A 24,773-nucleotide genomic window follows, 5' to 3' on the forward strand; every position below is an offset into this window, starting at 1 on the left:
CATGCAAATAAAAGTTCACAGCTAGTCGATTGAATATACGCGATAACTAACACCCATGGAGATACTTCACGGAACACTTACTGAATATAATATAAGAGTATGGCTTAAACATTTTAATACTTTGTGTTACTATTTTTCTTATCTTTAGTTCGGTGTTGTTCATACTTTCTTATGAAACAGTTTTAGTAAAATTTCAGGTTAATTAGTTAAAATAACAAAATTCTTCATCAGATCACTTTCTGTGATAAATATAGCCACACTGACCATGTTTCTTGAAAGTCTTTACGAAGAACGTGGAAGCTGTTGACCACTTTCTTGTCTTCTCTTGTGAACTCTATAGCTATTTGTGTACTTGAACCCTTCTCAGAAGAAATCGATCATCCTCTACAACTACAGTCACTCATAGAATTTTAGCTGATCCAATCTTCGTCACTATTGGATTCCGGGAACTAACAGTTGTAATATAACATTCATGTCTTACAGTAATTGATATAATCCTTTATTTTATAATTTACATAATAATTCTAAAAATTTCAGTTATCAAGGTATATAACGCATCTTTCAAGAGAGTAAAGTAATGTTTGAGAAATTACACAGATATTCATTCGTTAAGTGATACGCGAAACATTGTTTAGTATAGTTCAGTTATGTTTTAGAATGGCTGGAATATTAATATCCCCGAATTTTATTAGTTAAACTCAAAATTGTATAAAATGTAGAACAAGCTTGCTATAAATATTTTTTCTTTAAACATTTTAAAAGATTGATTTAGTGTTACTTTCATTGTTTACGTTTTAATGTGTCTATAAATCCTTACGAAACAATTCCAACGGGAAATTAGAATACTTCTTTCCTTCGAGAACTAAATATTATTGCTCTTTATCAAAAAAATATGTTTGATATATGCAAGAAGTTTTGTTTTATGTGTGTATTTTGAAAATATACTGAATGCTCCTTTAAATTTTTTTTTATTACACTAATGAGTACTCCAAACAGCATCTTTCTCTCTAAACTATAACATAATTAATAACTGTTCCAGACTATTCATTTATTATTTTGTTTTTACAGAAAGAGTTGACAAATTTAATGAATACCGGTAACTTGTGTTGTAGAAAAGTTAAAGTTTATTAATCTCTTAACGATTACTTCATAAGACGTTAAGAAAACCTTTAATTAACAGCTGAAACGATAACTGACTTAAATTATATCACATAAATTAGAATATGTTTAGTTGTAAGCTCTCCCTAAGTGACTTACAGCAAAATTTTATGCATCAGATTATGTGATGTCAAACACATATGTAAGTTGACAAAATATTTAAATTGCGTGAAAAACTTAAAACCGCTCTTTCCGAAGTTTCTCTATTTTGGGTGAACATATTAATAGCGACCAATGATGAAAGATAACTATTAATTATACGTTGATAATGGTTATCTTCTGGTTTGAATGGGTTGTTTGTTACATCGCTTCATCAAGCACGTGCACACCGATGACGTCATGGTGACCATTTCATTATCTTCACTCGCTCGTCCATTGGCTCATCATTTACTTTGACCTCCACCAGACAGCACCACTATGACCTTAAGCGTTTCTATGTGTGTAATCTTCAAAACCACTGGGTAATACTGAAGTATACAAGTGACCAACAGTTATCATTTTATTCATTCTTTCGGTTGCTTTGTTCTAAAGCGGTTGAAGACGGTTGGAGTTTTAAGTTTGAAATAGGGTTATTTATTGAACGTTTCTGCAGTAGCATAAGGTAAGAAAAACTTTTCGTTTGTTTTTGATGCAATATTGATAAAACGTTTTACTTATTATCTATTTATAAGAGTTTTGTTTTATTTGAAAAATTCTATGACTTAAAACTAATAAAAAAACGTGTACTAATTATCAATAGTTTTCTAATCGGAATATAAAATATTTGTGGCGAGCAATAGGTGTATAGATCCATTACAGTTTTGTAATTCTGATGAAAAGAAGATCACTTGAAGTAAAATGTATCATTGAATATACATTTTTAGGAGTGGTGTATGTTACATTAAAACCATTATGCAGCCCTTCGTGTTTAAGCTATGTAGTTTCATATGCGTAAAAGCCTATTTAGTGAAGACTTCATGTTAAAAGCATACTAAAGTAGTATAGTAAACAAGCGAAATAGCTATCAAGCATCTTTCACCATACTCTAATTACATGCCTCTATTATGATTAGCACGAATAAAAATAATAAACATTAATTTTGCTAAGCAAAGGAGATCACATTTTACCTAAGTAATGACAGGGATAATTTAATTTGAGAGCCGTTTTCGAGTGAACTGATACACAGTATAAGGTAAGTTATCCAGTTTTACGTGGATAAAGTAAGCGTTTCTTTATTATTTTATCAGGAATTAAGCAATGATCAGTATGGAAAACGAATTGTCGAGAAGAAAAGGACCATCACCTCGAAAGACGCATCATTCCTGTTCTTTGTGTACCTATACAACTGACAGAAAAAACAATATGAAACGCCATTATCAATCTATGCACCAGCACAGTTTGAAAATTCTAGAATGTTGTGAAACACGATTTTGAGTAAAGCTGCTTTGCGTTTCCACACGAAAACCTTACATAGAGAAGGATATGTGTGCAGCCTTTGTAAACGAAGCTTTCACCGAAGAGCTCTACTCAAACGTCATATGAGTGTTCACAACGGATTAAAAGAATTTTCATGTGAACTTTGTATTTATGCTACTAGTCACAAGAGTAATTTGGAGAGACACCAAATTCGTATGCATGGCTTTCCACAAAAGAAGCAACGGAAATCGGTGTACCAACAAGAGATAACGTCTTCACTACCCTCTTTAAATTTATCTTGTGGACAAAATGAAAGCGAAAGTGGGATATTTTCCAATTTGTCCGATTGTAAATTCATTTTATACACACCCGAATTATCAAACTATACTTCTACCGAACAAACTTTTATTCCCACAGAAATTGTTAACAGAGTTAAAACTGTAGGAGCAGAACATGTTTCTCCAAAAAGGAAATCACTCGATTGTGCTGTTTTCCTTACAAATGTTTGCAATGCAGAAGCGTTTTTAAAAAGAAGTCCCAATATATAATTCATTGTAACCAGATGCATCCACCAGGAGCTGCCCTTGAAATGACATTCATTCAGCAGGATCAAGTCAAACCTCTAAACTTAGTTATTCACCCTGCTCGAGATGAATTTTGATTTGAAACAGCTAACATTCTTCATAAAATTTAGTAACATTAGGTATTAAGCAATTATATACTATTCATGTATAATTTGTTCATTGCTACTTTAATTATCCCGGTAAAATTTATGCATTTTCTGTACCAGTGAGAATGGTTGATTTTTTAAAGTATCTTTACGAAGCTGTTAATACTTGGAATATATTTATTTCTTGTAAAATCTATTAAATAATTAAAGTTTCTTTGTTCCTTTTTTAATACGTCAGAATGAGACACTTGAGCGACTGTTTTCAATACACACATGTATATAGCTTTACTCAATTTCGTTTTTTTTAATAAATTCGTATCGTGTTAAGGACTTTGATTTACATCGAAGACAATAAAGAAAAAAATTGATCATAATCACAATTATATAACACAAATAACACCTCCCAATTGGAAATATGAATAAGGTTTTGTTATTTATATGTGGTAATTTTCCACATCGTAGGTTTTAAGGTATTCTGAATCCCTTTCTGTTTTCTTTATCATTTTTACATATAACGAAAACATTTGTGAAAAAGATATTAGAGACTAGGTAAGTCAATTACTGGTTACTTGAAACGCAAAATAGCTTCTTATATCTTGTTCAGTTGTCGTCACGATTTAAAATTCATATTTTCCACTTAGTTGCTAACGTAAGAGTCAAATAAAAAAGTACCCAGTATCGAAAGGCATTCGTAAAATAATTCCATAAATTACAAGAAACATCACTATTACCAAACAAATCTCAAATTTGATCAAAGCGTGATGTCGCATTGAGAGTCATTTGATAATAATAATGTTTGTAATATTTTCGGCATGTCTATTGTAACGTCAGGGCAGAGTGAGTTACAGATTTTTATTTATATGTTACCAACCTGAACCATATGTGTTTCATGCCTGATCAAAACGAGTTTATTAGTAATAAGAAAACACTAGAGACTATCTATAAATTTCTATAACATAATTAATTACTGTTCTAGATAATTTCCTTTACTTTTTTTTTCTCTTTCAGATATTATTGGTTAATACGATTAATAAGGGGAACATGCGTCGTTTGTTGCTCTGTAAACAATAACTTCATAGTGCATTAAGTAATTTTATGAAGGAAGACTATAATTTAACAGTTGCAACGATAACTAATGTAAATACAACGAGACGAGCAAGAACGTGTTTAGTTGTAAGTTGATTAAAGTACCAAATTATGCATTTCATGATCTTAAGACAATCATATACATAATATTGACAAAAAAATACATTCTTAACGTAAAATTTGAAATTCGGAGGTGCATGTATTTTTTTTAACAAATCGATTAGCCATTCTGCTTCAAACATGAAAAATGTTTAAAATTTGTAAATATTCATATTGTCCACTTGCAATCATGACGACTGGTTAGAAGGGGTTGATTCTTACACCACTTTATGAAGCACGTACATGCCAAAGACGTCATGGTGAGCAGTTTCCTTTCTTCCCTCGAACACTCATTGGCTGATCATTTTATTAAACTTTGCAGCCTCGATCGCCGACATCAACCTCTGTGACCTTTAGCAGAAGCAATCTTTATCGCCTTTGGGTAACCTTGAAGTATAAAGCTGACCAATAACAAAGTTTTCTCATTCAATTTTGTCAGTAGTTTTGGTTTGAAAGATTTAGACGAATATTTATTGAAAGTACCTAAAGCACGTTGAGGTTAGAAAAACGTTTCAAGAGTTTAATGCGTTTTTCATGAAACATGCTACTTGCTAACCATATATAAATATTTTTAACCAAACAAAATGGCCTAAAAACAAGTAATAACTTTCAATACAATGTTCCCAAGAGAAATATTAAATCGTAGAGTTAATTTGCTTTTGAAGCAGTTTCTTGAACTCACTGATAAACATCAAAAACGTAAATTATTCATATTTATATAGATAAAGTGAATGCTTCTTTATTATTTCAGTAGTTATTTAACACTCAAGAAAGAATATGGAGAACAATTCAACAAATGAAAAATAACCAACACACCTAAACACAAAATATTTCTGTTCTTTATGTACCTATAAAATTGATAGAAAAAAACAACATGAAATGCCGCTATTTATCAATGCACCACCACAGTTCGAAAATTCTAGAAGGTTGTGCAACACAATTTTTTAAGGAAAGCTTCATTGCATTTACACGCACATACATTACATAAAAAACTTATGTGTACAAAGTTCTGGCAGAAGATCTCTACTGAGACGTCACATGAGTGTTCACAACTGATTGAAATAATTTTCATGTGAACTTTGTAGTTATGTTAGTAGTCAAAACAGAATCCGGAGAGACTAATTTCATATCCACCAAATTCCAGAGGAGAAAAAAAACAAAAAAAAACGAGCTCAGTGTGCATGCAAACGATAAAGTCTTCATCATTGCCTTTGGGTTTATCTTCTAAAAAAAATTTCCACACTATGGTAGTGAGTAGATTTTATCAACTTGGCTGTTTTTAATGTGTTTTGTTTGAATATTTCTTTTTCAATTAAACAATTTAATGAAACTCAAACTCATGAAACTGCTTATTTTTATATTAACTTAGTATATATTTTTCTGATTTCTTTTAGATTGTCCCACGTCAATCTTTTTGGTTGAGGTCTTTTAATAATTTCTTTAAATAAGAAAAAACTCTAAGTAACAATGGAGAATTGCTTTCTTAACCTACAAACTCTTATCGTTTGTACATAAATGAACTTTAGACCTAATAAAAAAGTAGTGTTTTACTGTCGAAATTCATCAGTTGTTTTGTTACTAATAATACTATAACCATGCAAATAAAAGTTCACAGCTAGTCGATTGAATATACGCGATGACTAACACCCATGAAAATACGTTTCATGTAATTATAACTTGCGTGTATGATGTTCTTTTACTAACGAATAATGGGATTAACTATCACATTATAATGCCCCACGGGTAAAAGGGGCGAGCATGTTTGGTGTGACGGGGATTTGAATCCGCGGCCCTCGGATTACAAGTCGAATGCCTTAATTACCTGGTCCTGCCAGGCCAATTGCGAATTGTGAAATAGAAAAGGATCTTACGTCAGTTATGATATTTGTTTTCTTTCTTCTCTCAAATTATATATTTGTACACATTAATCTTTTCACATTCAAAGTGCACAGGTCCAAACAGTTAAAACAGCTTTTCGTAACCTGTAATACACACCACCGAAATATTTTGAGAGAAGAAGAAAAACACTAATATCAGATATCAATAGCAACATTCGCTAATAAATTCTTTTAAAAAAATATCAACTGCACTGAACTAACAACGGTTTGTATTAATTACCTGCCACCCCTAAACATAGCAATTTAAATAATTCAAATTCCTGACGAATGTGGAATCACAGAGCTAAACTCTTCATGTATTCATGAAATGTACCTTGTAATAGCTCTTCTTTATGACTTTTCTAATCAATCTAAAAAAATGGTCCTTCATTAAAAAAAGAACCTAACTGTTTAAATAAATAACCACCCGACGACGACAATACGAATTACTTATAACAGGTTTTATAGTAATAGTTAAGTTGAAAATAAGAGGAAACAAACTCTTGCATAGCTCAGTTGGAAAACGGAGCGGTCCTTTTAACACAAGTTCCTAGATTCATATTCCCGTCACGAGGTCTCTTTCGATTCATTAGGTTTTCTTTAATCACAGTTTTGTTAGAAATTTTACTTTAAACGACCGAGTAGTAATAAAAAATATATACATGCAAAAGTTAATCAGTTAGTTTATCGAACCTTGGCACACGTTATTTATCTTCATGTGAGACACGATATCATCAATATTTCATTTAGATATATAATTTCAATAGTTTTTAAACTTGTTTATGTTTGATAATGTAAACGCTGAGAAACAATATGCTTTAGAAATGAAAATGAACGATTTTCTATTCTTCTTGTATACGATATTTAATAAAAAAAATATCTTAAGCTTAAAGCACATTATTGTGTATTCATGTTTAGAAGTGTTTTACAAACTTGCACTCAAGATCAGTACGTAGTAATTGATTGTTATTTTGTCAAATAAGAACATCTAATATTGAATTTTCTGAAAGAGAAGACTAAAGTTAATACTGCTGCATTGTAAAAAATGATCGATATATTAAAATGGCTAAAACAGTCAAGAAATGTTAAAATAATCTTAACTTTAACATATCTATTACTCGGTAATAACGTTGATTGGTAATACGGTTTTCTCATAATTAACAATATAAATTTGTACGAATCCCTTGCTATTGCAATGAAGAAGTCCAGGATTTAAAAGCGCAGTAGTAGAACAGATTGTCTTCTTCAGATAGTGTAAATAAAAGATTTACGAAATTAAGTTATACCTTTGGACAAGATTGACACCGTTCTGCTACTACTGGAGACTATTTTTCCACTGGTTCAAATTATCAATTTAAGAACTTTGCAGTGTGTTAAGGTTTAGATTCTAGTGATCATTTTGTTAGGAAATCAGCCGATAGTTTTAAGTTGTGGCTTGAAACGTGTTTCATTTTTTTTATTAAATTCCTTGCTTTATTGCAATTGCTTGTATTTTTATTTCAAGTAAGAGATTTTTGGTTCTGTTATGATTGTAATGTGGTTTCGATTCCTGGTACTGTTTTAAATGATTTGTTGTGATAGTGTTTCTTCTTTGGTCGACAAAAATGTAAAGTTGTATAAGTATTTTTTTTCATCAGCCTGCTGTCATTATCTCTTTGGGCTAAGGTCAAATTCAATAACACTTAATAAGTCTTTGCGGTAAAGATCGATTTGTTTCTATACGACAAAGTAACACCTGTGTAGTGTTATACAACTAATATGACAACAGCAGTAACTTGGTGGTCAAGTAAACCGATAGTCCTGTGTAAAGGACGATCTGTGCATTATTCTTCTGCCTTAGGTTTTACACATATTATGATGTTTACTGTAACATTAATAACAAAACAAAGGTTATCTTGCAACTTTATTGTTAGTGTTTATGACTTCCACTTTTGTATTTAGATATAAATTTCATAACATTATAAAAAGTTTACTTGTCTTCATCCCACTCTCTATCTGTGAGTATATATATGTACTCACCATTGGTAACGAAACTCAGATTATAAGTCCCCAGAAATACCGCTGTGCCACCGGGTAAGAGGAGAGTTTAGGCTAGGCTTCATTTTGAAAATCACTTTCCCGATATTTTTTTAAAAATATAAATACACGATTGACGTTTTAACAAAGGATCCTGGGCTTTCCCGAAGACAAATGTAAGTGTTTGTTTGTAGTAAATAGCAGAGATACACAACGAGCGTTTATGCTTTGCCCACGACGGGTATCAAAATTCAATTTTTAGCGATGAATGTTCGCATACATACCGCTCTTTGGCACATGTATACACCCGAACTTACGCCCACATTTACGTCGAAATCTTTGAAAAATATCTACATGAAGCGAACTCACGTCACATTTTTAACAATTACCCGCAGCTTCTGTCGGGTACAAACTAAAAATAATCTAATAAATATATTATTAAACGTTTTATAAATATAATTGTACTTCAGACAAGTAACTAGTTATCATCATTCAATGCAGTAACATATTGGTATCGTAATTCTTCAGAGGCATTATATTTATGATATAATTGGTATATAACCAAGACACTCATATATTGTTTAGGTACCTTACCGTTACTTATATTTTCGATTATTTGTTTGTTTCTTGTTAAGCACCAATCTACGCAAAGGGTTATCTGTGATCCGATTATTACAGTTAATGAACTTCGTAATCCTGTATCGTTATATGTAAGTCTAATTTCTAATTTATGGAAAGATCAGGTAGAATTTTGATATCTTCCTCCATTTTTCACTTGAATTTATTCTACCATAGTCTAACTTTAGGTAATTGTACCTTTAGAAGTTAGTTTTGACATAGTTGTGATAAACAGATATTATGCTAACAAGTTAATTTGGAATCATGTCAGGAATTTAGCTGATTGAATAATAATAAGAGTCCATCTAAATATAATAGTACCATTTGCTGAGCTAGTTTTAAATGCTTTTGCAAAAAGTATTAATTTGGCTTTTAAAACGATTACTAACATTCTCCTTTTAATACAAAATTATTCTCTTTTGTTTAATACTGGCTGAAGGTTATATGCCTTTGTTGTTTGATTTGACATCATCTGCCAACAGTAACTTGAATTTGGATTTTAAGAACATGTTACTGACATAAATGACAAAAGGTACAAGACTAACTACCCTTTCGTGGAGAATACCAAAGTAATTTTCAGCAGAAGTCCATTTTTAACATTTGGCTTTCTCGACATTGAGAAGACAAACACCTGCTTTGTTTGTTGAACCTATCTTTTATTGCTTCTGTAAAACGTATTAGGTGATCGATTACTTGTCTAGATTTTTTGAAGCCGCTTTGAAATTCAGCTAATTTTGGCATATTTCTCAGATCTAGCAGATGTTTTCTTTTCACAAATTTATCTAATACTTTTCTTAAGCAGTTAGTTAGGCTAGTGGGTCTGAATTATCTGGATTATAGTCTGATTTGGAAATTTGGATATTTCTTTGGAAAACGTTCCGTGTAGCTCAGCTGTAAGTCTGACCGAGTGTTCACACCACTAAAACTAGACTTCAATATTCATGATGAACAAAATAAAAATAGATCTTTGAATGTCTTTGTGCTTAACAACAAACACACAATTGGGAACATAAAAATACTTATCTGCTTTAAAACGGTTGGTATACAGCCTCATTTTAGTTATAAGTTAAATGAAACTGTGACAGTTTATAAGGCTCTTTTCAAGTAATATACCTTGTATGCTACCTTTTCCTGGAGCTTTATATTTCATGTGTCTTATTGTTATCTATACTTCTGGTAAAGTGATAGGTTGGTTTAATCACTGTGAAGGCATGTTATACTTTTATTGTTTGTTACTTTCTATAGTCGTGTCTTCTCTTGTGAATGGTGTAAACATGAGTGTTTTTATATTTGATAAAGGTATTTGCTTTATCTTTTAAGGTATTGTTATTTTAAGGTTATCGTGCTTCAATACAATAGATAAACTCTGAATTCTCTTAGAGCTAATTGATACTTAAAGTATTAATTGTAATTAAACTTAATAGGACTCAAACCATTTAGGTAATAGAATGTTCATTGATATGTAGTAATCACATAACAACCAAAGAACTATAAAGCTATTACAGCAAAATGTGCAAAGAAATTTATTTACAAATTGTTATTATCTGAGCTGCTGTTTGAAAATATACACACAATTTCGCGAAAGACATTTCGTTTTAAACTACTCAAAAGTACAACAGTATACCTTGTCAGTTATTTACGTATACACGCGGCACCAAGAACTTAGAGAAAATACAAAGAAAATTTAATATCAGTTCTAGAAGACAAATGACACTGTATACTAAGTCTTTTGTTTTCTTATTGAAATACAACATATATTTTAAAAAATAGAAATAACTATTAAACCACTAGACAAACAAAGAGATTATTGCTAAAGTTCAAGCACTTTTTTCACGATGAAGCTTATAAAACAGTGAAGATATTAATTGTTTTATATGCAACTTTTATAAACTATTTTTTTGGAAACATTGTCTCAACTGCTCTCGAACTTATGGATCTGTCGTGAAATAATTATTTAGCGATACTTAATATAAACTAGCCTCGATACTAAATACCATTTTGTCCTTTAACATTTCATGGAACATTATTTTAGTAAATAAAAAGAAAGAGACGTGTTCACATAAAACTGTGAAGACGAGCATTATATTGCTGATTATAAAAAAATTAAAAAATATAAAACCAAAGAATATCATATATCTACACGACTTACTTGAGTTGTTATGCATTATCTACTTGTTGCACAGCGAAATGTCTGTGTATTTATAATGCTGCAAACCAGCTTTCGATATTCATGGTGGGCTCAACACAAAGAGCCATTATGTAGCTATGTGCTAAACAGTATACATTATAAATTTTACATTAAATACATAAAATGTGATATAGATAGTTAAAGTAGCACTCATTTACTTTAAACTGATCTCAGGATACATCTCACAAACAAATAATTACTTTAAATGCTAGACTATTTATAATTATGTTCGTATGTAGATAGGCAGTCACGTTTCATGTAATTTTTCTTATCTACCTCATTGGTACACAAAAAAAACAACAAAGTATCTAGTCTTTCGCCGAATCACTTCATTTTTTCTCAGTAAGTTTAACTTCTTATTACCTAATTAAAATAATAAAGAAAGGTGAACATTATTTACATAAATCCTGATTACAATATTTTTAAGAAAAGAAGATATCTTGAGAAAAAAATTAATTTACCTGAGTTCCTTTTTCAGGACTTAAAAATGTATTATTGTTTATCAGTTTGTTTTAGAAACGTCTTGTTTATTCAACAAAATATTCTTCCTTTTAAAATATGTTTGAGTACTTTTAAAAACTATATTTTTATTTTGTTTTCACACATATGCCTGAAACAATTTAATTCAAATATTAGATATATTTATAAGTGAGCGTACCTCTTAGCATAATCCACACAAGATTTTATATTTTATAATTCTGAGTTTGTGTTCACATATAGTAAAGCCACATTGTGCTATTCTCTGTGTTTACCAAGGGAAATGGAACTCCCGATTTTAGTGTACCAAATTCGAAGACTTACATCTGCCCCCCAGGGTACGTTATAATTTTGCTTAATTATTATTTGAAATAATTATAATTATTTACAAGATTTGTTGTTGTTGCTATTGTTCCATATGTTCTTCTGAATAATCATTATTAATTTTATAGAATCTAGATATAATTATTTTTGAGGACTGTTTGGTGCTACCAAAAAACTGATCTATTCATTCAAATTTAAGCTACGAGATGTGTGGACTTACAAGACAGGAATACCCCTTGTGCTTAATATCATTGGGAAACAAGTTGATAGGGTTCAGTTTGGAGCGCTTGGACCATCCGTAAAGACACTTCAACGAAGTCATTCCCCAGCCATGTATACAAAGTGGGGCTTCTTGTAAGAGGTACAAGCAAATGGAAACAAAGTTTTATTCTGTCAAAGATAACAGTACGCTGCATAATAACGAAGGATCTCTGTCTGGAAAAACAATACAAGTAATATTTAAAAAAAGTCGCGTTCATGTAATATTAGTTGAAATGTTGATTATAATCATGTTGTACCTTACAAAGACATGCTGATCAAATCTCCAGATCAACAAGATATTAGATATTTCTGAGCAACTGGACGTTTCTTACATTGTTCTCTTATAATAGATGGTATATTTTGATGTAGTGGAGGGTCATCAAATAAAGCATAACTAGACATGGCGACAATGAATGTAAAGTCCAGGAGTGTTTTTGCAGATAGGTTTAATACAATGTACACCACATATTTTTTCTAAAAAAAAGAGACTCACGCATATGTTTAAGATTTTTATAATTAATACTGCGTAAGAAAAACTGTATAATTATTCTTTCAATTTATCATTATCGGAATATTCATTAGCTTGAAGCAAAAGGTTATATCGTTTGTTCAGTTTAGGAGTGTTAAACTACAGGGAAAACAGCTAGAGAAACCTACCGACCGCCAACTCTTTGGCCACTCTTTACTAACGAAAATAAGGATTAAAAACATCACGTCTCTTTACTAACATTACTTGCAGTGTTCCAGGGTGTGCATTAATAGGAGAAACCGTCAGGAGTAGAGGGCTGGAGAAGAAATCCGCCTCGACGAAAGATTCGGGTTCTGGAAGGGTCGATGATTGCACCACTCTTGGCCTGAGCGACAAAAGTGGCAATTTGTAGCGGCGTAAGGTTCAGCGGTAGTCTGTTGACGATTACCGGCGGAACCTTTGGGGAGACTGGCGAGGTTGTTCCGTGCAACGAAAACATCATGTCGACAGTTGAAGTTCAACACGCATTGCTAGCTTGGCGTCCAAACAGGGAGTGAAAAAAAAGCTGGATAGAGATGCTATCTATTGGTGACGGAGATTATACCCGTTGAAATGCTAAATGTCACAGTAGTTACTGTTACGACCGAGATGCCGCCTGCAAAGGTCAAACTAAATTATTAGCCAATGAATGAATGTGTGAAGAAATGAAATTTATCACTACGACGTCTTCGGTGTGCATGTGCTTCATGAAGTATTGTAACAAATAACCGTTTCAAACCAGTAGACATGACTGTCATAGATTACTAATATCAATATTTGCAAAACACTAATTGTTCATAATAGTGGAAGCAGTATAGATTGTTAATTTGTTAACACAAAATATAGACACTTCTGAATTTCGGGTTTAAGGTCACGCATTGTAAATTCTTTGTCACTTTTAGATATATGTTTAACTTTACACAATCTAATGCATAAATTTATGCTTTAAGTCATTTATGGAGAGTTTACAACTGAACACACTCTAATTCATTTCATATTATTTAAGTCAGTTATCGTTGCAGTTGTTAATTAATGGTTTTCCTCAAAACAGTTCTTAACGTTGTATGAAGTTATTGCTAAAAGATTAATAAACATTAACTTTTATTTAACACAAGTTCCTTATATTATATTTAGTTACCAACACTATCTGTAAAAGAAAAAGAATAAATTAAATGTCAGAACAGTAATTAATTCTGTTTTATAAAGGAAAGAACTAGTAGGACTTCCGGAGGGTTCTAAACAAAGGAAAATAATGGAGTTTTCAGTATTCTTAGAAAATACATTAATAAATTCGAATCTTATTGGATAAATAAAATATAACTTTAAAATAAATAGCAAGAAGTGCAGTTTTTAGAAAGATTGTTTGTTTTGTTTTTTGAATTTCGCACAAAGCTACTCGAGGGCTATCTGCGCTGATCATAACCACCCATCGCCAACTCTTGGGCTTCTATTTTACTGACGAATAATAGGATTGACCGTCACATTATAACGTTTCCACAGTTAAGAGAGTGAGCATGTTTGGTGCGACATGGCTTTGAACTCGCGACTATCAGATTACGAATCGAACTCCTTAACCCACCTGGCTATGACAGACCGGTTCCAGAAGGATTTGTTTGTTTGTTTTTGGAATTTCGCACAAAGCTACTCGAGGGCAATCTGTACTAGCCGTCCCTAATTTAGCAGTGTAAGACCAGGGGAAGGCAGCTAGTCATCACCACCCACCGCCAACTCTTGGGCTACTCTTTTACCAACGAATAATGGGATTGACCGGCACATTATAACGCCCCCACGGCTGAAAAGGCGAGCATGTTTGGCGCGACGGGGATGCGAACACGCGACCCTCAGATTACGAGTCGCACGCCTTAACACGCTTGGCCATGCCGGGCCTTTCTAGAAGGAATAGTTGTATTTGAGACTGATTAGTTAGGAAACTGAAAGTAACATTAAATCAATTTTTTGAAAATGTTAGTAGAAAATGTTTAACAGTATTTAGTAAGTTTGTTCTACGTTTTATGCAATTTTCACCTTGACGAATAAAATCAGGGAATATTAATATTCTGCCTATACGAAAAGTATAAGAGAACTACTATAAACAAATTGTCGTGGACTGTATGTGTTAAGGAAAACAGGTAATTGTTCATTCTACGAATTATTATCAGTATAATTAGAATATAATTTTACAACACCTATCATATAGTATGAGACGTTATATACCTTGATAATTGATAATTTAAAAATTATTTTAAAAACAGTAAAATAAACAACTATACCAATTACTGTATGACACAAATGTTAGGTTACAGTTATTGGTTCCTGGTTTCCAATAGAAACGAAAATTGTATCAGATAATTGTATCTGATAGAAGTCATAGATTTGAAGAGTGTTTTCGGGTTCTTGTGAAAAGGGAAGAGAAAACAGGAATATGGTTGACAGGAAGAATTTAGCTCGCACATTCATCGTCAAATGGTCTAACAACCCTTTCAACCAAAATGAAGACGTGATCGTTTTTGTCGGGGAAATTGATTTTGTTAAGAGTTTTGGCTTTTTTTCTTATTAATATGAAGTTTTCTATTTATATATATTACTTAACTGTATATATTTCAGTGAAAAAAAATGTTTTATTAACTAATTAAAATTCAATAATAACAATAAATGACGATGAAAAGTAATTTAACTTTAACATTGAAATGTAAAACATAACTCAATAATTAATATAATGAATGTTAAGCCTCTGGTTGAAAACCAAGATTGTGTACAAAACGCAGATTGAACAATGTAAGTTGTGCACGAAGAAAAAAAAAAAGAAAACGTCTGGTAGAGTTATTAATTATCTCATAATTTAAAAAGAAAGATACTGGTTGGATTAATCATTAGTTTGAAAGAAAAAAACGTTTAATGGAGCATTCAATAGATTTTAAAATACACACATAAAACAAAACTTCTTGCATATATCAAACATATTTTTTGATAAATAGCAATAATATTCAGTTGCCTCTTCATCATTGCCTCTGGGTTTATCTTCTAAAAAAAATTTTCCACACTATGGTAGTGAGTAGATTTTATCAACTTGGCTGTTTTTAATGTGTTTCGTTTGAATATTTCTTTTTCAATTAAACAATTTAATGAAACTCAAACTCATGAAACTGCTTATTTTTATAATAACTTAGTATATACTTTTCTGATTTCTTTCAGATTGTCCCACGTCAATCTTTTTTGGTTGAGGTCTTTTAATAATTTCTTTAAATAAGAAAAAAACTCTAAGTAACAATGGAGAATTGCTTTCTTAACCTACAAACTCTTATCGTATGTACATAAATGAACTTTAGACCTAATAAAAAAGTAGTGTTTTACTGTCGAAATTCATCAGTTGTTTTGTTACTAATAATACTATAACCATGCAAATAAAAGTTCACAGCTAGTCGATTGAATATACGCGATAACTAACACCCATGGAGATACTTCACGGAACACTTACTGAATATAATATAAGAGTATGGCTTAAACATTTTAATACTTTGTGTTACTATTTTTCTTATCTTCTAGTTCGGTGTTGTTCATACTTTCTTATGAAACAGTTTTAGTAAAATTTCAGGTTAATTAGTTAAAAAAACAAAATTCTTCATCAGATCACCTTCTGTGATAAATATAGCCACACTGACCATGTTTCTTGAAAGTCTTTACGAAGAACGTGGAAGCTGTTGACCACTTTCTTGTCTTCTCATGTGAACTCTTTAGCTAATTGTGTACTTGAACCCTTCTCAGAAGAAATCGATCATCCTCTACAACTACAGTCACTCATAGAATTTTAGCTGATCCAATCTTCGTCACTATTGGATTCCGAGAACTCACAGTTGTAATATAACATTCATGTCTTACAGTAATTGATATAATCCTTTATTTTATCATTTACATAATAATTCTAAAATTTCAGTTATCAAGGTATATAACGCATCTTTCAAGAGAGTAAAGTAATGTTTGAGAAATTGCACAGATATTCATTCGTTAAGTGATACGCGAAACATTGTTTAGTATAGTTCAGTTATGTTTTAGAATGGCTGGAATATTAATATCCCCGAATTTTATTAGTTAAACTCAAAATTGTATAAAATGTAGAACGAGCTTGCTATAAATATTTTTTTCTTTAAACATTTTAAAAGATTGATTTAGTGTTACTTTCATTGTTTACGTTTTAATGTGTCTATAATTCCTTACGAAACAGTTCCAACGGGAAATTAGAATACTTCTTTCCTTCGAGAACTAAATATTATTGCTCTTTATCAAAAAAATATGTTTGATATATGCAAGAAGTTTTGTTTTATGTGTGTATTTTGAAAATATACTGAATGCTCCTTTAAATTATTTTTTATTACACTAATGAGTACTCCAAACAGCTTCTTTCTCTCTAAACTATAACATAATTAATAACTGTTCCAGACTATTCATTTATTATTTTGTTTTTACAGAAAGAGTTGACAAATTTAATGAATACCGGTAACTTGTGTGGTAGAAAAGTTAAAGTTTATTAATCTCTTAACGATTACTTCATAAGACGTTAAGAAAACCTTTAATTAACAGCTGAAACGATAACTGACTTAAATTATATCACATAAATTAGAATATGTTTAGTTGTAAGCTCTCCCTAAGTGACTTACAGCAAAATTTTATGCATCAGATTATGTGATGTCAAACACATATGTTAGTTGACAAAATATTTAAATTGCGTGAAAAACTTAAAACCGCTCATTCCGAAGTTTCTCTATTTTGGGTGAACATATTAATAGCGACCAATGATGAAAGATAACTATTAATTATACGTTGATAATGGTTATCTTCTGGTTTGAATGGGTTGTTTGTTACATCGCTTCATCAAGCACGTGCACACCGATGACGTCATGGTGACCATTTCATTATCTTCACTCGCTCGTCCATTGGCTCATAATTTACTTTGACCTCCACCAGACAGCACCACTATGACCTTTAGCGTTTCTATGTGTGTAATCTTCAAAACCACTGGGTAATACTGAAGTATAGAAGTGACCAACAGTTATCATTTTTATTTATTCTTTCGGTTGCTTTGTTCTAAAGAGGTTAAAGACGGTTGGAGTTTTAAGTTTGAAATAGCGTTATTTATTGAACGTTTCTGCAGTAGCATAAGGTAAGAAAAACTTTTCGTTTGTTTTTTGATGCAATATTGATAAAACGTTTTACTTATTATCTATTTATAAGAGTTTTGTTTTTATTTGAAAAATTCTATGACCTAAAAACTAATAAAAAACGTGTACTAATTATCAATAGTTTTTCTAATCGGAATGTAAAATATTTGTGGCGAGCAATAGGTGTATAGATCCATTACAGTTGTGTAATCCTGATGAAAAGAAGATCACTTGAAGTAAAAATGTATAATTGAAAATACATTTTTAGGAGTGGTGTATGTTACATTAAAACCATTATGCAGCCCTTCGTGTTTAAGCTATGTAGTTTCACATGCGTAAAAGCCTATTTGGTGAAGACGTTATGTTAAAAGCATACTAAAGTAGTGTAGTAAACAAGCGAAATAGCTATCAAGCATCTTTTACCATACTCTAATTACATGCCTCTATTATGATTAGCACGAATAAAAAATAATAAACATTAATTTTTGCTAAGCAAAGGAGATCACATTTTACCTAAGTAATGACAGGGGTAATTTAATTTGAGAGCCGTTTTTTCGAGTGAACTGATACACAGTATAAGGTAAGTTATCCAGATTTACGTGGATAAAGTAAGCGTTTCTTTATTATTTTATCAGGAATTAAGCAATGATCAGTATGGAAAACGAATTGTCGAGAAGAAAGGACCATCACGTCGAAAGACGCATCATTCCTGTTCTTTGTGTACCTATACAAGTAAAGCTGCTTTGCGTTTCCACACGAAAACTTACATAGAGAAGGATATGTGTTCAGCCTTTGTAAACGAAGCTTTCACCGAAGAGCTCTACTCAAACGTCATATGAGTGTTCACAACGGATTAAAAGAATTTTCATGTGAACTTTGTATTTATGCTACTAGTCACAAGAGTAATTTGGAGAGACACCAAATTCGTATGCATGGCTTTCCACAAAAGAAGCAACGGAAATCGGTGTACCAACAAGAGATAACGTCTTCACTACCCTCTTTAAATTTATCTTGTGGACAAAAAGAAAGCGAAAGTGGGATATTTTCCAATTTGTCCGATTGTAAATTCATTTTATATACTATCACAACAAATAATTTAAAACAGTACCAGGAATCGAAACCACATTACATTCATAACAGAACCAAAAATCTCTTACTTGAAATAAAAATACAAGCAATTGCAATAAAGCAAGGAATTTAATTAAAAAAAATGAAACACGTTTCGAGCCACAACTTAAAACTAGCGGCTGATTTCCTAACAAAATGATCACTAGAATCTAAACCTTAACACACTGCAAAGTTCTTAAATTGATAATTTGAACCAGTGGAAAAATAGTCTCCAGTAGTAGCAGAACGGTGTCAATCTTGTCCAAAGGTATAACTTAATTTCGTAAATCTTTTATTTACACTATCTGAAGAAGACAATCTGTTCTACTACTGCGCTTTTAAATCCTGGACTTCTTCATTGCAATAGCAAGGGATTCGTACATATTTAATATTGTTAATTATGAGAAAACCGTATTACCAATCAACGTTATTACCGAGTAATAGATATGTTAAAGTTAAGATTATTTTAACATTTCTTGACTGTTTTAGCCATTTTAATATATCGATCATTTTTTACAATGCAGCAGTATTAACTTTAGTCTTCTCTTTCAGAAAATTGAATATTAGATGTTCTTATTTGACAAAATGACAATCAATTACTACGTACTGATCTTGGGTGCAAGTTTGTAAAACATTTCTAAACATGAATACACAATAATGTGCTTTAAGCTTAAGATATTTTTTTTATTAAATATCGTATACAAGAAGAATAGAAAATCGTTCATTTTCATTTCTAAAGCATATTGTTTCTCAGCGTTTACATTATCAAACATAAACAAGTTTAAAAACTATTGAAATTATATATCTAAATGAAATATTGATGATATCGTGTCTCACATGAAGATAAATAACGTGTGCCAAGGTTCGATAAACTAACTGATTAACTTTTGCATGTATATATTTTTTATTACTACTCGGTCGTTTAAAGTAAAATTTCTAACAAAACTGTGATTAAAGAAAACCTAATGAATCGAAAGAGACCTCGTGACGGGAATATGAATCTAGGAACTTGTGTTAAAAGGACCGCTCCGTTTTCCAACTGAGCTATGCAAGAGTTTGTTTCCTCTTATTTTCAACTTAACTATTACTATAAAACCTGTTATAAGTAATTCGTATTGTCGTCGTCGGGTGGTTATTTATTTAAACAGTTAGGTTCTTTTTTTAATGAAGGACCATTTTTTTAGATTGATTAGAAAAGTCATAAAGAAGAGCTATTACAAGGTACATTTCATGAATACATGAAGAGTTTAGCTCTGTGATTCCACATTCGTCAGGAATTTGAATTATTTAACTTGCTATGTTTCGGGGTGGCAGGTAATTAATACAAACCGTTGTTAGTTCAGTGCAGTTGATATTTTTTTAAAAGAATTTATTAGCGAGTGTTGCTATTGATATCTGATATTAGTGTTTTTCTTATTCTCTCAAAATATTTCGGTGGTGTGTATTACAGGTTACGAAAAGCTGTTTTAACTGTTTGGTCCTGTGCATTTTGAATGTGAAAAAATTAATGTGTACAAATATATAATTTGAGAGAAGAAAGAAAACAAATATCATAACTGACGTAAGATCCTTTTCTATTTCACAATTCGCAATTGGCCTGGCAGGACCAGGTGGTTAAGGCATTCGACTTGTAATCCGAGGGCCGCGGATTGAAATCTCCGTCACACCAAACATGCTCGCCCCCTTTTACCCGTGGGGCATTATAATGTGATAGTTAATCCCATTATTCGTTAATAAAAGAACAACATACACGCAAGTTATAATTACATGAAACGTAATTCAAATTTGCTACGTACTATAAAGTGTTTCATCCTAAAAGTTTCAACACTTTGATTTAGTATCTCTTTTATTTCCTAGTTTGTGATGTGTCCATATTTCCTTATGAAATAGTTTCAAAGGAAATTAATATACTTCATTTCTTCAAGAACTGAAATTTTGTTGTTTATCAAAACGTAAAAATTTATAGATACGATAAGTTTTGATTTCATTAATATGTTTTCTAAGTCTTCTAAATGCCCCATTAAATTCTTTTGTCCCAAATTCAAGGGTATTCTTAGCAGTAACTTTGTGTTTAAAGTATAACATAATTAATTACTGTTCCAACCATGTCATTTACGCTTTTAATTTTGCAGATAGTATTGGGAAGTATAATTAATATAAGTAATTTGCATTGAATAGAATTTAATATTGATTAATCTTCTAGCAATAACCCCATAATGAGTTACGTAATTTTAGACCAAAGTAAGAAGAATCGTGATTTAATTGCCGGGAAAATAATTAACTTAACTAATATGAGATAAATTAGAAATGTGCTCAGTTGTAAATAACTTAAAGTATAAAATTATATATTAGATGATCTGAAAACAATCATAGTTATAAAAGTGACAAAAATGTACGAAGTGTGACTTAAATGTCCAAATTCAAAAGTATGTGTATTTTAAGTTAGAAAATCAATAATCCATTCTTCTTCCACCACGAATAACGATAACAGTTTGCAAAGGTTCGCGTTGGCTACCTGTGACGGTCATGTCTACTGGTTTGAAGTGATTGTTTGTTAAGTAACTTCATGAATCACATGTACTTCAAAGACGTCTTGCTGACCAATCTGTTTTCTTCCCTCAATCGACCCTTAGGTAACTCATTCGTTAACTTTAGTCTCTAGTCTAGTCTCTCTGGTGTTTAGGTATATTTATGTTTATACCCAGGAGGGCCAGGTACACTCGACCTCTTCCTTCTTCCATAACTTTGTTGGAGTGGCCAGATTAATATATATTTCGATTTAAATACATAATGGCTGAAGTGACATCATAAATTTAGTTTGGTCCTTTTCAGGACACTGTCCATTTATATTGTTCTTGATTTTTTGTTACTATTATTATTATTTAATAAGTCTAGAACATAGGTGGCCTATTTTATTTTATCTATATTCTACTACTACTGTTATTATTATTATTTTAGATGATTTTGTCTTAATGATCTAATGTATAGATTTAACGGGGAAAGGTGTTTAGGTCGCTCTTCATCATATATGCAATACCTGTCTAGTTCGCATAGCAACTCATATTTTGCCAATTTTTATCAAAATATTTTATTGTACTCTGTAGAAGTCTATCTGGTATTGTTTGTGTGTTTGAGTAATTATGTATGAACTTTGATGAAGTGGTTTTAGGTACTCTGTATGCTGATGTAATTAGTGTATTCTGTAATGTTTGAATCTTTGTGACCTTTAGCGTTTAAGCGGATGCAATCTTTGTCACCATTGGGTAGTCCTGAAGTATAAAGCTGACCAGCAATAATAAGTTATATTCAGTTTATTTGTAGCTTTGAATTGAAAAAGCTAAAGACGGCTATAATACTTAGGTGTTAAGTTTGTAACAGCAATATTCATTAAAAGTTCTTGAAGTATCTGAAGTTATTTTGAAAATAAGTATGAAAACCATGAGTTAATAGCCGGAACTGTTTTTCTGTGTACCTGTGAAACTGATAGAGAAAACAAAACCATCTACCCATGCACCACCACAGTTCGAAAATTCGGGAATATTGCGGAAAAGAATTTTTTTTGCGTTTCCACACGAAAACTTTACATAAAGAAGGTTATATTTGCAGCCTGTGTACCCAACGTTGAAAGAACTATCGTGTGAACGTTTAAGCTAGGTTACTACTCACAAGAGTATTTTGAAGAGATGTGAGTTTCGGATCTACCAAATTTCAGAGTAAAAACATCGAAAAAAAGAAGTTCAGTGTGCATACAAACAGTAGCGTTTTCACCATCCGCTCTAAGTTTATTTTCGAGAAAAGAATTACCAGACTCATCGATCTTGTGAAGAATTAATGTTTACAAAGGCAGTTCTGTTAACAAGACGTTCTTGTAGACAATCGTTCAGCAGTCTCAAGACAAACCTTTGAACGTGGTTATTCATCATCGACGAGATTAATTTTTATATTTAAGAGCTTATATTCTTGATAAAATTTAGTGATATTTGGTCTATTATGTTAAGTAGTTATTTATTAGAGAGCATTGTATACTATTCATGTTCAATTTGTTCATTGCTTGTTTATTCATGCTCGTTACAGTTCTTTTTTTCCGTAACAATTGTAATATAAAGTGACAAAAGTTCATTTATAAAATATGTTTACGAAGCTGTTAATACTTTCAATATACATATTGCCTGTGTGGTGTATTAAATAATTAAAGTTTTTTATTATTTTATTTAAAGTCTTGGTTTTAGTGTGTGTTTGTGTGTGTGCTTACCTTTTGAGATTCGCTGGGTATCACGACATCTTAATGTCGTACTAAATAATTATCTGTAAATAATTATTTTCTGAAAAGTAATAATTTTCTAGCACTGTGAACCAATCAACTATGACACTAAACTTAGTTAAAAACAAACTTTAATAGTAGAGCAACTGAATAAGTTACTGGTAGAAAGGAATAATAAAATAATTGAATAATTTTCTTGGAGAAAGAAAAAAAGACCATCAATATATATATGAAATACGTGGACTGTTATTTATGTGGGTAAAGAAATACTCGCATAATTTACAGTATGTTTGTAAAAAATTTTGTTAGGATTCTTATGTGGATTAGCCTTATATTTCATATATATTTGTTAAACATACGTGTGCTCACTTTATGTTGCTTATTTGTTTTTAAACAGAGACGAAGAATGTGTGAGTAAACTGAGCCATATAGACGAAAGGCGTATTTTATATTTGTGCCAGGAACTAGAATGAATACAAAATATTTTTGTATTATTTGTACATAAGTCTCTAGCATGTATCTCAGATAGTTTTCAGGAGAGAAAAGATAATGTTGTATAAAAACATCTTTACGAGATAATCTTCATGATCACGTTTATTTTGAAACTCATATGTGAGCTATTCCTTCCTCAAATATAATATACAGACTATGAAAATTTTGATAATTGGAATTTACACGCAACACGTATAAGTAAGTCTGCGACTCTTTGGTTCTGATTAATTACGAAATCTTACTTGTTGTTATAAAATATTAATTTTTTTTTTCAAATTGCATTAATTTACTACTAAACACAAAGCTATATAACGGACAACATATGCTATGTCCACAGATATCAAAATCCCATTTTTATCATAATAAACTTCTTTACTTACTTCCGTGTCTACCAAATGTAGTTTGGAGTCTGTCAAGAGTTTCGATTTAACGAGATTTTCTTACATTTTTAATCATTAAAAATGATTCTTTATCGTACACCTCGCAAATGTTTTTTTTTATTAATTGAATCTGAAATAAAATTAATATCTCTGAAATTACTAAGTTGTGAGCTCTATCTTCTATTGACGTAGTCTTTGAGGATTTTTAAAACTACTTAATACCAAGTGGGTTCGGCGTTAGAGCTCTGTCGGTTTTAGCACTAGCGTAAGTAGTGTAAGATAAGGCGAATATGGTTATTGTTCGTATACGCTTGGTCACAGAAGAGGGAGGCTAACACCACAGCTTAGAAAAAAGGGTTGCACACACGTAGGTCTACGCGGCTCTACACACCTATCGATCACTAAGCCGTCTTTATCACGGTAGACTCGATGAATATCTATAGATGCTCTTATTAAATGAATCTCCCAGAATATAGTGGCTTTACATCTGACGTCACTGACCACGTGGTATCAATGCTGACGCCATATTGGTAGGCAATATCACCAGACAGCGTAGTCGACCGTATGTATGGTTGTATACATTGTGAACTGTGACCGCGTGGTGTAAATGTTGTCATTAGTCATATCAAATCAATCTTCAATATGAATGGACCTATATGTTTATCTGATTATGCAAAAGGCTTGAGTCATAATCATCGGGATT

At 31.4% G+C, this 24,773-nt stretch overlaps 1 protein-coding gene across 1 annotated transcript in view; it reads left to right on the top strand.

Moving 5' to 3' along the window:
- Window positions 1–24,773, top strand: part of LOC143225826 (uncharacterized) — a 439,460-nt gene that overhangs the window by 290,026 nt on the left and 124,661 nt on the right. The window lies entirely within an intron of this gene.

This window comes from Tachypleus tridentatus, chromosome 9 (genome assembly GCF_004210375.1).
Source record: "Tachypleus tridentatus isolate NWPU-2018 chromosome 9, ASM421037v1, whole genome shotgun sequence".
Classification (NCBI taxonomy): Eukaryota; Metazoa; Arthropoda; class Merostomata; order Xiphosura; family Limulidae; genus Tachypleus; species Tachypleus tridentatus.